Here is a 7075-nt window from a genome sequence, read left to right as displayed (position 1 = left end):
TTGCTTGCCCTGGCATGGGGCTTCCAGGAGCCTGCGGGCCGGCCTCCCCTCCCACACCCTCTGTGGTTCTCTAGCGGGGCTGGTGGCATGGGGCGTCCCCGGCCAGTGTCGGGAGGGCAAGGAAGTATGGGCTGGACTGACTGTCACTCCACCGCACCCTGGGTTCCGGCCCACGGTAAATTTCCTGTTACCGGGAGGCAGATACCATCACTGTGGCCACCAGTTCAGAAAAATGCCTAACCGATTTCTGGTTAGGAACAGTGTGGTTGGAGCATTCCCGAGTTCGCTTGAACCTGCCGGAGAGCTGACTGCGGGCGGGCACCGGAGTCAGTCCGCGCTGGGGGGATTTAAAGGTGAACCATGTGCTGCAGCCTCCTCCCCTGAGGAGCTCACACTCTGGTGTGGGAGATAAGACAAATACACAAATAACCACGATACTAGGAGGAAGGTGATAAGTCCGGAGAAAGATCTACACAGTGCTACAAAGGCACCCAGAGTGAACGGTCATCTGTGCCCAGCAGAAACCTGGTAGAATTCCTGGGCAAGGTGGTGCCAAGCAGGGTCTTGAAGGCCTGGCTGATAGATGAGGGTTGCAGAAGACACATCCCAGCCCAGCCCAGTGCACACAGAGCGGGGAGACATCCAGCTAGGGAGGCGGAGACTCGGCAGAAAACACACACCCTGCGGGGCCGCCACTGCGAGATCCAGCTGCCCAGCCTAGTGCGCACAGAGTAGGGAGACATCGGCTAGGGAGGCGGAGACTCAACAGAAAACACACCCTGTGGGGCTGCCACTGTGTGATCCAGCAGCCTGGGCCAGAGCACACAGAACAAGGAAAAGTCCTGCATTGGAAGTGGAAGCTCAGCAGAGACCACACATCCTGTGGTACGACCCCGTGATCCAGCAGCCCAGCAGAGACCAAGCTAACCAGAGAGGTGGCTCCCCAGAGAGGCCTAAGACCCGAGGCAACCACACACATAAGGCAATAGAGGCCAACTGAGCAGTCACGGAGGTAGCCATACCAAATTGGCAACCACAGCAACATCTTAGTTAGTCAATAGTCTCAAAACGGTGGACTGTGAAACCCCCTGCCACAATGAATAAACATCAAAAAAAAGATACCAGGAATACAAAAAATCAAGAAAGTGCACCACCAAAAGTTAATAAATCTCAAACTCTAGATCCTATAGAACAAGAAGCCCTTGAAATGACTGACAAGGAATTTCGAGAGATAATTCTAAGGAAACTGAATGAGATACAAGAAAACTCAGCTAGACATCATGATGAAATGAGGAAAAGTATACAGGACCTGAAAGAGGAAATGTACAAGGAAATCAATGTCCTGAAAAAAAATGTAGCAGAACTTGCCAAACTGAAGAAGTTATTCAGCAAAATAAAAAACACAATGCAGAGTTTAACCAGCAGGCTTGTCGAAGTTGAAGAGAGAACCTCTGAATTTGAAGATGGGCTGTTTGAAATAACACAAGCAGACAAAGAAAAAGAAAAAAGAATCAAAGACATTGAAGAAAATCTGACAGAGATATCAGACAACCTTAAGCGCTCAAATATCCGAGTCATGGGTATTCCAGAAGGGGAGGAAAACGGAGATTCCATTGAAAACATATTCAACAAAATAGTGGCAGAAAACTTCCCAGGTATAGGAAAAATCACAGATCTTCAGATCCAGGAAGCTCAATGATCTCCAAACGTATTCAGCACAAAAAGGCCTTCTCCAAGACATGTTATAGTCAAATTGGCAAAACTCAAAGACAAACAGAGAATCTTAAATGCTGCAAGAGAGAAGCATCAAATCACCTATAAGGGAGCCCCAATCAGGCTAACATCAGACTTTTCATCACAAACCCTAAAAGCTAGAAAGGAATGGGATGATATATTCAAAATAATAAAAGAAAAGATTGCCAGCCAAGAATATTCTACCCTGCAATGCTATCCTTCCGAAATGAAGGGCAAAGAGTATATTTCTCAGACAAACAAAAACCGCGGGAGTTCACTACCACACGACCACTGTTACAAGAAATCCTCAAGGGAGTACTGGGTTTGGTTCCTGAAAAATAACTACCACTGCCATAAAAACGCAAGAAAACTCAAAACCCAGTAGTATAATAAAAATGGCATTCATGAAAAACAAACAAACAAACAAAAACGCTATCTACAACCTAAGGAACCAACAAACACAGAAACCAAATAGTAAATCAGAAAGCAAGGAACAAAAGACACCTAAGACAACCAAACAACCAATAAAATGCTAGGAATAAATCAACACCTTTCAATAACAACTCTTAATGTAAAAGGCTTAAATTCCCCAATCAAAAGACACAGACTGGCTGACTGGATTAAAAAGAGGAACCAACTATATGCTGCCTACAAGAGACCCACCTCACCCATAAAGAGTCACACAGACTAAGAGTGAAAGGATGGAGAAAGATTTACCATGCAAACAGAAAAGAAAAACAAGCTGGAGTAGCTATTCTTATATCTGACAAAATAGACTTTAAACTAAAAACCATAAAAAGAGACAATGAGGGACACTACCTAATGATAAAAGGACTGATGCATCAAGAAGACATAACAAGCATAAATATGTATGCACCCAATGTTGGAGCAGCCAGATTTATAAAACAAACTCTATTAGACCTAAAGAAGGAAATAGACACTAATACCATAATAGCAGGGGACCCGAACACCCCACTGTCAATATTAGACAGATCATCTAGGCAAAGAATCAGTAGAGAAACACAAGATCTAAACAAGACTCTAGACAAATTGGAATTGGCAGATATCTACAGAACATTCCATCCAACAACCTCAGAATATTCATTCTTCTCATCAGCACATGGATCATTCTCCAGGATAGATCACATATTAGGTCACAAATCAAGTCTCAATAAATTCAAAAAAATTGGAATTATCCCATGTATTTTCTCAGACAACAATGGATTAAAACTAGAAATTAATAACAAACGAAACTCTGGAAACTATGCAGACACATGGAAATTAAACAGCATTCTACTTAAGGACATATGCGTCCAAGAAGAAATCAAAGAGGAAATAAAAAAATTTATTGAAAGTAATGAAATTAATGATACATCATTCCAAAACCTGTAGGATACTGCAAAAACAGTAGTAAGGGGGAAATTTATTGCATTAAATGCTCACCTCAGAAGAATGGAAAGATGGCAAGTGAACAACCTAACAGTTCACCTTAAAGAACTAGAAAAACAAGAACAACCCAAACCTAAAGTTAGCAGATGGAAAGAAATCATTAAGATCCGAGCAGAACTGAATGAAATTGAAACCCAAAAAACAATACAAAAGATCAATGAATCGAAAAGTTGATTTTTTGAAAAGATAACTAAAATTGACAAACCATTAGCATGGCTAACAAAAAAAGAAGAGAGAAGACTCAAATAACAAAAATTAGAAATGAAAAAGGCGATATTACAACTGATTCATCTGAAATACAAGGAATCATTCGAGACTACTATAAACAACTATACGCCAACAAATTTGAAAATCTGGAGGAAATGGATAAATTTCTGGACACACACAAGCTCCCAAAATTGAACCATGAAGACGTAGAAAATTTGAACAGACCAATAACAATAAAGGAGATTGAAGCTGTTATCAGAAGGCTCCCAGCAAAGAAAAGCCCAGGACCAGATGGATTCACAGCAGAATTTTACCAAACATTCAAAGAGGAATTGACACCTGTTCTTTACAAGCTATTCCAAATGATTGGAATAGACGCAAATCACCCAAACTCATTCTATGAAGCAAACATCATCCTGATACCAAAACCAGGTAAAGATATAACCAAAAAAGAAAACTACAGGCCGATATCGTTGATGAATATAGATGCGAAAATCCTCACTAAAATACTAGCAAACAGAATACAGCAACACATACGTAAAGTTATTCACCACAATCAAGTGGGATTCATCCCAGGAATGCAAGGTTGGTTCACCATACACAAATCAATAAATGTGATACACCATATTAATAAACTCAAACACAAGGACCATATGATCATCTCTATAGATGCTGAAAAAGCATTTGATAAAATTCAGCACTCATTCATGACAAAGACCCTCTATAAGTTAGGTATAGAGAGAAAGTATCTCAACATAATTAAAGCCGTATATGACAAACCCACTGCCAATATCATCCTGAATGGGGAAAAGCTGAAAGTTTTTCCCTTATGAACAGGAACTGGACAAGGGTGCCCACTCTCACCACTCCTATTCAACATAGTGTTGGAAGTACTCACCAGAGCAATCAGAGAAGAGAAGGAAATAAAGGGCATCCAGATTGGAAAAGATGAAGTCAAACTGTCCCTGTTTGCAGATGACATGATCCTATATATCGAACAGCCTAAAACCTCTACAAAAAAACTCTTGGAATTGATAAATGATTTTAGTACAGTAGCAGGATACAAAATGAACACACAAAAATCAGTAGCTTTTCTTTTCTCCAATAGTGAAAATGCAGAACGAGAAATGAAGAAAGCCTGCCCATTTACAATAGCCACCAAAAAAATAAAATACTTAGGAATTGAGTTAACCAAGGATGTGAAAAATCTCTATAATGAGAACTACAAACCACTGCTGAGAGAAATTAGAGAGGATACAAGAAGATGGAAAGATATCCCATGCTCTTGGATTGGAAGAATCAACATAGTGAAAATGTCCATACTACCCAAAGTGATATACAAATTCAATGCAATCCCCATCAAAATTCCAATGACATTTTTCTCAGAAATGGAAAGAACTATCCAGACATTTATATGGAATAACAAAGACCATGCATAGCCAAAGCAACGCTCAGCAAAAAGATTAAAGCTGGAGGCATAACACTACCTGAGTTTGAACTATACTATAAAGCTATAATAACCAAAACAATATGGTGCTTGCATAAAAACAGACACACTAATCAATGGAATAGAATAGAGAATGCAGAAATCAACCCACCCACCTACAGCCATCTGATCTTTGACAACGGCACCAAGCCTATACACTGGGGAAGGGACTGCCTCTTCAGCAAATGGTGCTGGGAGAACTGGATATCAATATGCAGTAGAATGAATCTAGACCCATACGTTTCACCATACACTAAACTCAACTCAAAATGGTTTAAAGAATTAAATATACACACTGAAACAATAAACCTTCTTAAAGAAAACATAGGAGAGACACTTCAGGAAATAGGACTGGACACAGACTTCATGAATACGACCCCAGAAGCACGGGCAACCAAAGGAAAAATAAACAAATGGGATTATACCAAACTAAAAAGCTTCTGCACAGCAAAAGAAACAATTAACAGAGCTAAAAGACAACCAACAGAATGGGAGAAAATATTTGCAAAATATACATCTGACAAAGGATTAATATCCAGAATATATAAGGAACTCAAACAACTTTACAAGAAAAAAACAAGCAACCCAATTAAAAAATGGGCAAAAGAGCTAAGTAGGCATTTCTCTAAGGAAGATATAGAAATGGCCAACAGACATATGAAAAAATGCTCAACATCCCTCAGCATCTGGGAAATGCAAATCAAAACCACACTGAGATATCATCTAACCCCAGTAAGGATGGCTAAAATCCAAAAGACTCTGAACGATAAATGCTGGTGAGGTTGTGGAGAAAAAGGAACTCTCATACATTGTTTTTGGGACTGCAAAATGGTGCAGCCTCTATGGAAAATGGTATGGAGGGTCCTCAAACAATTGCAGATAGATCTGCCATATGACCCAGCTATCCCCCTGCTGGGAATATACCCAGAGGAATGGAAATCATCAAGTCGAAGGTATACCTGTTCCCCAATGTTCATTGCAGCACTCTTTACAATAGCCAAGAGTTGGAACCAGCCCAAATGTCCATCATTGGATGAGTGGATACGGAAAATGTGGTACATCTACACAGTGGAATACTGCTCAGCTATAAAAACGAATGAAATACTGCCATTTGCAACAACATGGATGGACCTTGAGAGAATTATATTAAGTGAAACGAGTCATGCACAGAAAGAGAAATACCACATGTTCTCACTTATTGGTGGAAGCTAAAAATTAATTTATAAATTCACACACACACACAGAAAAAGAAAACCGGGGGCGGGAGGAAGAAGATATAACAATTACAATTACTTGAAGTTGGTAGGACAAGCAAACAGAAAGGACATTGTTGGGGTGGAGGGAGGAGAGAGAGGAGGGAGGGAGGTTTTGGTAAGGGGCAACAATAATCAACCACAATGTATATCAACAAAATAAAATTAAAATTAAATTAAATTAAATTAAAATAAAATATACTAAGATCAATTAAATAAATAAATAAATAATAAAAGATGAATAACATCAAGATACCTAATTACAGCATGGTGACTATAGTTAATAATAATGCACTCTATATTTGAAATTTGCTGAGAGTATATCTTAAATATTAGCATCACAACAAAGTTAACTATGTCAGATAATGAATATGTTAATTAACTTGATTGTGGCAATCATTTCACAATGTATATATACATGGGTATTTTAAAAAGCTGGTCAAAGAATAGAATTACAGGATAGTCGTAACCTTTCCGTGGGATTTCTGGGAACATGGTGCTCAGGGTGCTTTCCTCCCACAGAAGAAGATTGATATGGCCCAGTGTCACCATCACCATAGTCACCAGAGCCATTGTCCTGTCCTAGAACCATCGCCCATGGTAGAGTAGTTTACTGCAGAGCAGCAGTCCTGTGGTGGTCCATTGCTTCAGCCACTGACTCCACAGATGTAAGGGAGGCAGCTGCAACCACCACTTCCACTGCCACAGCAATGAGTTAATCCCACTTCCACCAAGGACACCACAGATGTGAAGGAGGTAGGTGCAGTCACCGGTGACACTGCTGCCCCCATGAGGTAACCCCACTGCTGCAGCAGACACTATAGGTGTGAGGGAGATGGCTGAAGCACAGGCACCACTGCCACTACCCCAAGGCAACCCTGCTGCCACTGTGAACACTGCAGAGGTGAGGGAGGAAGTTGCAGCTGCCTACACTTCTGCCTGTGCT

The sequence above is a fragment of the Cynocephalus volans genome, chromosome X, assembly GCF_027409185.1.
Source record: "Cynocephalus volans isolate mCynVol1 chromosome X, mCynVol1.pri, whole genome shotgun sequence".
Lineage (NCBI taxonomy): Eukaryota > Metazoa > Chordata > Mammalia > Dermoptera > Cynocephalidae > Cynocephalus > Cynocephalus volans.
Note: the sequence above shows the minus strand (reverse complement) of the source record.